Source organism: Mustela nigripes, chromosome 14, assembly GCF_022355385.1.
Source record: "Mustela nigripes isolate SB6536 chromosome 14, MUSNIG.SB6536, whole genome shotgun sequence".
NCBI classification, from domain to species: domain Eukaryota; kingdom Metazoa; phylum Chordata; class Mammalia; order Carnivora; family Mustelidae; genus Mustela; species Mustela nigripes.
The window spans coordinates 53219275-53229071 of NC_081570.1; positions in this window are offsets into that span (position 1 = coordinate 53219275).

Genomic DNA, 9797 nt, shown 5'->3' on the forward strand with positions numbered 1-9797 from the left:
GCGTGGGTGGAGGCATGGGTGGATGGATGGGGAGTGGCTGGGTAGATGGAAGCACAGGAGAAAGTAAGTAACAGTGTCAGATGAAAGTAAGGGGAACAGGTTGGATAACAGGATCAGTGGCACCTTCATGGAGGTGATGACTTTGAGTTGAACCCCAACAAATGATCTAGTGAAGTGCTTTTCAAATTGCAGTGCATTCAGGAATCACCTGGGGATCTTGTTATGGGCCTCCGTGGTGCGGGCTGGGAAGGAAGATGAAGGCAGAGGGGCTGGAAGACACCTAAGACTGTCTGTGAAGGTGTGGGAAACCCAGGCTCTCATGGAGACTCAAGGATGCTTAAAGCAATGGACATGGCACCCGAAGCTGAGATGAGTGAAAGGCAGGCAGAGAAGAGAACTAATATTTCTTGAATAATCTATGTCCACGCCTGTATCTGCCCATCACACTCAATTATTTCCACTCAACAGCCCTGAGGAGGTGCAGAAAATAGAGATTCTTCCTCCTGTCCCTCTCTCCTTCCTTTCTTCCTTTCCACTTTCCTTTTTTTTTTTTTTTTTAAGTTGGTTTGTTCACTATGGTAGCGTTCTTTTAATGCAGCATGGTTGCAGGTTCGATCCCTGATGAAAACACACAGAAAAACATGGTTTTGGGCATCTCAGTTTATGCCATTGATCATAGAGAAAGAGAAGCATAAATCATGAGTACTCGAAAATGAATAAAATATATTGACCTGAAGAAGGAGGAGGAGGAGGAGGGGGAGAAGGAGAAGAAGAAGAAGAAGAAGAAGAAGAAGAAGAAGAAGAAGAAGAAGTAGTAGTAGTAGTAGTAGAAGGAGAAGAAAAAGGAGGAAGAGGAGGAGATTCAGAAAACTAAAGTGACTTGTCCCAGGCCTCACAACTTTGTGGCAGTTGGGACTCCAGCAAGGGATAAGCAGATGTGAAGACCCAAATATGTTGACGGAGGTTCAAAGAAAAGCTTTCATCCCAGTGAAGAATTCAAGTATCAGTGAGAAATTTGGAGTCCTCCTGCACTTACAGAGTCTGAGTCAGTAGATCAGGATTCTGGAAAGGCTAGAATCTGAGAGTGAGCCAGAGCAGGGTCCCAAGGCTCCCCAGGATCCCTGCTGATTCAGGGAGGAGCCCAATCCCATAAAGCGAGGGCTGAAGATAAAGGAGCCCCTTCTGTCCAGGTGCCCAGAGGACTCCATGGTGATACTCACAGGGGAAGAAGCTCATGATGAAGAGTAAGGAGAGCTGGTGAGACAGGAAGAAGGAGTAGAGGAATATTTAGAAAAAAATTAGAATAGAATTTATTTAGAATATTTTAGAAGTGAAGACTGGGCCTTACTTCAATTTTAACAGATTTTCTGTCTCTTGACGTAATAAAGTCTTGACATACATAGATTCTTTTTACACAACTCAATACAAAGGCTCTCCCCAACTCTATCCATTCATTTAATGTTAGAGACTACCTGCTTCATCTCCTAGGACTATAACTTTTTTTTTTTAAGATTTTACTTATTTATTTGACAGAGAGAGATCACAGGTAGGCAGAGAGGCAGGCAGAGAGAGGAGGAAGCAGGCTCCCCACTGTGCAGAGAGCCCGATGCGGGGCTCAATCCCAGGACCCTGAGATCATGACATGAGCCGAAGGCATAGGCTTTAACCCACTGAGCCACCCAGGCGCCCTGGACTATAACTTTCAACCAAGAAATGGTTGAAATAAAAATTTGTCTGTTCTAGGAATGGAATTGATTTATTGAATTTGTCATTAGCAGTATTATTCCAGTCCATTACCTTATGACTCATTTAGTCCCTTTATCAGAAAAACTAGGGACCTACTTAACACTCTTGTTTTATTCAGAGCTCTGTACAAACTAGGGATCAGTGGGAACTCTTTAAGAAAGCATAAAAATAAACCGTATTCTGCCCAAAGTCAAAATGGCAGTGTTGAGAGCATGACCCATGGGCAGGAGCTCTTCAGGTAGGCTAGAGAACATGACAAGTCAGTGGATGGAGAGAGAGCAGGACCTGGAAGACCCACGGTGAAGAGATCACAGGGATTGTGATGGGCATGGGCCCACATGAGGAGAAGCTACCACACAGGCCCAAGGGTTGTAGATGCTGACAGCAAGAAGCGTGGTGGGCAGCATGGTCTGATGATACAAGACCGACCCCTGGGGCTTGTAGGGTCCCGAAGGTGTCTCCTAAGAGAAGAGGTTTTCACTAAGAAGTTTACAGTGCGGACCTGGTGACCCACCATTAGGATAGATATATTTGTTTTGTTTAAGCTTATGTGAATCAGGCATTGTTCTGGGTACTTTTACAAATATGAAGCCATTTCATCCTTGGAGGGAAGTATTGTTACTATCCCCATTTTACAGGCAAGGACATGGAGATGTACAGAGAGCTTAGGTCCCTGCCTGAACCTTAAGAAACATATAGTCCGGTTGAGACACGAAGGTCCAGAGAGTTGAAAATATCTGTGCAAAGCCCAAGAGAAGGAGGAAGGGTTTAGAAGGGCTGTCTCCAGAATCTCAGCCCAGTCCTTTTTAAGCAGAACATCGTGCCCCTTGCTCAAGTGCAAGATTTGAGAAACGAGAGGGTCATTTTTTGATGTCTTCTCTGGTCCTTTGTGCCTCCACTAAACTTGGCCCAAACCATTGGTGCACGTACCCTACTGTCCTGAGAAGACTTGTTCTTGTCTTCCTGGCTAGACCACGAGCTGTCACTGGGCAGTGACCGTGTCTTCCTCTTTCCTCCAAGGGCAGCGGCCATTCATTGCATCTATCACATACTAAGTGTTCTATAATGTCTATTGAGTAAATGAATGGATTACATGCTCAAAAACCCACCCTCATTCTTTCCTGATGGCTGGTGCTGTGAATTTTTCTTTCCCATGCTCTGGAAGCCTGGTCTGGGAGGCATCACCTGTGCTAACGGTAGGCTGGCCATCTCATCAAAGTTTCATGACCGCAGGCTGTGTGGCGCTTGTTCTGGGCTTGGCACTGTGCCTGGGAGTTATCTGGCTCAGTGGTCTTCTGCAGAGCGACCTTGATCTTCTATTTCTCCAGTTCTTTTAATTCTTGGGTCTTGTTTTCCTCACAGAAGCACCAGAAGTTTCAGATTCTTCTTTGTCACTGCTTTTCAGATGGAATGCAATGTCTTGCATCATTATGCTGCATATATGGTGTAAGGAGTTAAGACAGAAATGTATTTTGAGTAAATTAGCAATTTATCAAGCATTTGTTGATAACACAATAAGATGATGCTATATGCTTTGCATCCATGATCTCATTTAATCCTCAAAAACCTTCTGTGAGCTTAGCAGCTTAGAGCTTCTCCCTCTCCCTCTGCTGCTCCCCCTGCTTGTGTTCTCTCTCTCTGTCAAATAAAAAAATAAAATCTTTAAAAAAAAATTCTGTGAAAGAGGTGTTGTCATCCCCATTTTAGAGAGGCTAAAAATGGAGGCTCACAGGGGCTAAATGACACAGCCAGAAACTCTTTCCCAGGGATGTCATGAGGATTATAAGAAATGACAGAACACATTTTGCACTTAGTCTAATGATGTCCACATATGGCACTTCTCTCGAACTTTTGCATTTTAGGGAGCAACACCTGCAAACTTAAGACAAGAAAAAAAAACAGCAAAGAAAAAAATAAGAGAAGGGAGGAAAAAGAGAAAAGATTTCCCATGGTGTAAATCAAGGCAGGACCCAGCGAGCATGCTCCTGATATGAATAGCGAGGGCCCCGAGATCTTCCTGAACAAATAGGGCTCTGCCTGTAGGAAATGTGATCTGATTTTTCCTCTTCCCCTGCCATGGAAAAATTCCACTCCCACCACGAGCAACTCCTTTGGCTAAGAGCCAAGAGGCAATCAGGAGGCCTTTTTTTTTTTTTTTTTTTCTACTCTTCTCCTTCCCTTAGAACACAGAGTTCTGATGGACAATTCCAAAGCTTGGGCTTCCACAGCCCTCCATGCTGTACTCAGCAGGCTGGTCAATTTAAGGAAAGATTCTGTAGTCTGGCCAGAGGGTGTTGGCCTCTGGGTCTCCGTTCTTTCTCCAGGTATATTGCTGTAACAAGCAGACCAGGGGAGCCTTTCAGAGGAGCCAAAAGATTCTCACTTGTTAGAATGGTTTTGAGACTAAAAGCATCACTGGAAGACTTTTATCTTTAAAGTGTGTGTGTGTGTGTACTTTTAAAGTCAGGGATTTCACTCTGAAGTACAAATGTAATGCTAGTTTGCGGCAACAAACTAGATAATACCATTATGCAACAGAGTCAACAACAGTCCTCTTCTGCTTAATCTCTCGCCCTCCTTCCCCCAACAAACGTGAACTTTTGGATTTGTATCTTTTCGCAACCTTATCTATGTGTGTGGGTTTAAATATATCTTTGTACGCATGCACCAGATATATGTACACACATATATGTATTTTCACATATTTAGAGATTTTTGTTGTATTCTTTTGAGATGAAACTATATAAACTCATAAAATAACTTGCTGTTTTTCACCTATATTTCACTGACATTTCTCCATGTAAATACATCTAGTTTTAACTTATTATTTGTATGCATAATATCCATAGTTTAGGATATACTATATTTTATTTCCATATTCCCCCTGTAATACATATCCAAGTGGCTTCCGGTATTTTTGTCTTTCGCCCCTTCAAATAATATTGCATACAAGGGTCATGTATCAATTTTCTCTTTTATTCATACTTTTTGTTCAGTAGAAGATTAGTTCTACAAGTTGAATTTCTGGGTTCACCTGAGGATTTTAGATATTGCCAAAGAGAAAGATTCAGTGCCTAGCAAAACACATAGCCCTTTGGTGATAGCTTTTTCCTCTTTGTTGGACGAGAGGCCTGGAAAAATAATGTCCTTTTCTCTTCCTTCCCCACACCATTATTCTCCTGCAGTAGAACGGGATAATATGTCCTTTGTAATACAGCAAGGAATAAGAATTACCAGTTTGCTGGGTTATTAGAGGATACAAGAGAGGCCCAAATTAAACAACCACATATTCCTCCAATGAGTCTTTTATTTCATTTTCCCCCCTCTTCATGAAAAGGCAGGTAATAGGGGAGAGGGTGCACAGAAGGAAGGATCGTGCGTTGCAGGGCTTCACCAGGCGAATAATTAAATGATGGCACTTCTAAAACCATTGGCTTACAGAGTCTGAATATATCTTCCTTCTCTTTGTAGAACAGAGAAAAGAGGGAGCAAGGCGAATGAGATGAATCACAATGTAAGTCTTCTTTCATTATTAATTTTCAGTATTCTCATACTAGAGACTCATCAGAGTTCAAGGTTGGAAGGGGCCCTAGAACATCTGGTCTGTTTGCCCCATTGTCCCACTGTGTCAGGCCTCATCCTCCTCCGAGTTTCTGCATTCCTCCTTAACATACTTGTATTTGGATAATTCTTTATTCCCTTCATGCCTTCAAAAGAACATTTAAAGTAAAATCCCAAGCTAGACTCTGGGGACAAAGAGGAAAGACACAGGTCCTGGCCTCAAAGAGGTTACAAATAAGGGGAAGAAAATCAGTAGACTTAAAATTACAAGGGAGGGGTGCCTCAGTGGCTCAGTTGGTCAAGCATCCGAGTCTTGATTTTGGCTCTGGTCATGATCTCAAGATTGTGAGATGGAGCCCTGAATCAGTCTCCACACTGGCCAAGACGCCCGTTTAAGATTCTCTCTCTTAGGGCGCCTGGGTGGCTTAGTGGGTTAAGCCTCTGCCTTTGGCTCCGCTCATGATCTAAGGGTCCTGGGATCAACCCTCATATCGGACTCTCTGCTCAGCAGGGAGCCTGCTTTCCTCCCTCTCTCTGCCTGCCTCTCTGCCTACTTGTGATCTCTGTCTGTCAAATAAATAAATAAAATCTTAAAAAAAAAAAAAAAGATTCTCTCTCTTGGGGGTGCCTGCGGTGGCTCAGTTAAGCATTTGTCTTTGCCTCAGGTCTAAGACTGAGCCCTGCATCAGGCTCCCTGCTCAAGGTGGGGCAGGGCGCGGAGTCTGCTTCTCTGTCTGCCCTTTGCCCCACTTATGTTCTCTCTCTCTTGATCTCGCTGTCTCTCAAATAGATAAGTAAAATCTTTTTGTTTTAAGATCCTCACTCTCTTCTTCTGCTCCTTTCCTCCCCTTCTCTCTTTCTCCCCCTCTAAAAAAAATAATAAAATAATGTCAAATAAAATTACAAGAAAATGACCAACATGTATGCAAGTATTAAGGCAACAAGAAACACAGAGAACAAACACCCAACATAGCCACAGCTGGGAGTACAGGCAGTAAGAACAGGCTGGTAAGATTAAGCTGTGACTTTAAGATTGACTAGAATTTTGCCAGCATTGACTGTACAGTACATGAAGCATATACAAAGGCATGGAGATCGGTGAGAACATGACAGATTAAAGTCGTGATTGTGATTGATTTAGAGTAGCAGAAATAAGGTGCCTGGGTGGCTCAGTCAGTTAAGTGACTGCCTTTGGCTCAGGTCATGATCCTGGAGTCCTGGGGTTGTGTCCCATGTTGGACTCCCAGCTCCATGGTGAGTCTGCTTCTCTCTTTGACCTTCTCCCCTCTTATGTTCTTTCTCACTCTCTATCTCAAATAAATAAAATCTTAAAAAAAAAAAAAAGAGTAGCAGAAATATATTTTGCTTGCATGGAGTAATGGAATATGAAGTTGGATAGGTAGGTAGGGTCTAATCTTGAAAGACTGCTATGTTCCTTGCAAAGAAGTGGAGGTTTTATTCTAATGGAAATGAGGAGAATTTTAAGTATAAAGCGACAAGACTGGATACATATTTCATAAAGATCCTTCTAGAATCAGTGCAGAAAACAAGGTCGGGGGGAAGAGACTGGAAGCAAGGAGACCAGTTGGGAAACTGGCAAGCTGGTAAGAAATGGCAAGAAATGGGGGAGTATCTGCATTCAGCAGTGACACTCGACATGGGGAGCCGGACAGTAGATAGAATAGACTGGTCCTATGACTCTTCAGAAAGGGAGGGAAAGGAAGTGGTACAAATTTGGGAGGTATTAAGGTTTCTGGCTTAAGCAACTAGGTAGATGGTGCTTCCCCCCAATTTAGATAAGGAATACTATCCCAGAAGCTTCTTTAAGTGGAAAGGTGATGAGCTCATCTGTGGACATATTGAGTTTGAAGTTCCTAGGATATATCCTGTAGAGGTGTGCATAACGATTGGATACGTGAGTCTAGAGTTCAGAAAAGAAGTTTGGGTTAGAAATATGAACCTTGACATCATCAACTTGGGAGCGGTTGCTAACACCCAAATCATGGCTGAGATCATTCAATGAAATAATAGAGAGTGATCTGAAAAGCAGAGCAGAGATAAAGCTGTAGGAAAATAGTAATACCCCTGTTTAAGAATTAGGTGCCATTCGCTATAACAGGACAAAACTGGAGATATTATACTAAGTGAAATAAGCTGGACAGAGAAAGATGAGTAATGTATGGTATCACTTAAACGTGGAATCTTAGAAAAAAAAAAAGGCAGATTTCATAGAAATAAAGAATAGAATGATGGTTGCCAGAGGCTAGGAGAGAGGGAAATGGGATGATATGAGTCAAATGGTACAAATTTTCAATTATAAGAAGAATAAATGGGGCTCCTTTGGGGCCCAGTCATTAGGTATCTGCCTTCGGCTCAGGTCATGGGATCTAGCCCTGTGTCAGGCTCCCTGCTCCACAGAGAGCCTGCTTCTCCCTCTACCACTCCCCCTGCTTGCCTGGGTAGTTCTGAAATTTTCTATTTATATGGCGACCATTTATTGATCACTTATTATATGCCAGGCGTTATGCTGTCATTTTATTTAATCCAAACTGCAGCTATGCAAGATTACCATTTTACCTTCTAGAAAACTGGGGGTGAGAAGTTAGTTTATGCAGACTATAAGTAGGTTGCAGAGATGTGACTCAAATTGCAGACTTCTTTTTTTTTTTTTTTAGTATTTTAATTATTTATTTGAAAGAGAGAAAACACAAGCAGGGGGAGGGGCAGAGGAAAAGCGAGAAGCAGACAACCTGCTAGGTAGGGAGCCAGACTTGGGGCTTGATCCCAGAATCCTAGGATCATGACCTGAGCTGAAAGTAGATGCTTAATGGACTGAGCCACCCAGGTACCCCTCAAGTTGCAATCTTCTGGTTAAGATTTTATTTCATGTTCACCATGGTTTTGGTAAACCTTTTCAAGGTTGACTACCATCATTCCAGAGTCTCCTTCTTTATTCCCTTCTCATCCATTGGGACACCTGCCTTTGTGTCAAACCAGGTTTGGTTTTGACTGTGTCCCTATTTTTTTTTTTAAGATTTTATTTATTTATTTGACAGAGAGAGATCACAAGTAGGCAGAGAGGCAGGCAGAGAGAGGGGGAAGCAGGCTCCCTGCTGAGCAGATTGCCCGACGAGGGGCTCAATTCCAGGACCCTGGGATCGTGACTTGAGCTGAAGGCAGAGGCTTTAACCCACTAAGCCACCCAGGTGCCCCTGTGTCCCTATTTTTGTTCATTCTTGTGGACACCATCTTTATGACCAGACCTCATTCCTTACATCTGAATCTGCATTTGCACTCATTCCCCCAAGGTCTGGTCCTTCTCACTGGATAGATCTAGGTCCAGCTCACTGCTCTGAATAAAGTACATTATTTTTAAAAATAATAATAACTGTATTTTATATTGTGTCCAGTTTAGGCACTAAGCCCCTATTATTTCTAATCTGGACAACTCTAGGTAGAGTATAGGGAGACAACAATCTTCCAACTTGGTTATGTTGTACCCTACAAATCAGCAAGACTTGCAAGGGGGACATAGGTATGTGTAGTTTTTTAAAAAATCAATTTTCAGGGATGCCTGGGTGGCTCAGTTGGTTAAGCAGCTGCCTTCGGCTCAGGTCATGATCCCAGTGTCCTGGGATTGAGTCCCACATCAGGCTCTTTGCTCAGCAGGGAGCCTGCTTCTCCCTCTGCCTCTGCCTGCCTGTGCTCGCTTTCTCGCTCTCCCTCTCTCTGACAAATAAATAAATAAAATCTTTAAAAAAAAAACCAATTTTCAGATCCTAAGCTTCCACATGTTGGTGCCAAATTAATCTGCCTAACAAGTGACCTGGAGAAGGTGCATGTCCTCTTTTCCCATACCGTTTTTCTCAATCAGTCCTCTTCCCAATTCAAGAAAATAAAGGTGTACGTTCAACTCACCTCAAATTTTTTGGTGCATTACTCTCGGGATATTTGGAAAAATATCAGAACAAAGAGGCAATTCAAAATATTGGTGAAGGTATTGGTAACTGAATGACTCTAATAACTGGATATTGATTCCTTTTTCCAGTCAGATGACTTTGATTTTTTGTTTTTAACAAAACTGAAGGAACACCTAATCAAGTTGATAGTCGATAGATCATTAAAATTATTTTTGATGACATGTAATTGTGTTTCTTGACATACCACTCAGAAGTAGTTCTAAGAACTGAGCGACATTTTTCTAACAAAATGTCCTTTCCTTTCTACTTAATTATATAAACAGGTTTCTCTGTTCTTACTTCTCTAAAACTGAAAAATAGGAATAGAATTGAAATCCAATCTTCTCTATTCTAACAATAGTTGATATTGATCCATGGATTCATGAACTAATTGAAAAAGCAAAAAAACACAAAACATAACAAAACCCAAAACAAAGCAAAACAAAACAAAAAACAAAGCACAACCAGCTCACTGAGAAATGGATTTCCAACAAAATTCGCTTTTGATATGTAATAATTATTTATCCAAAT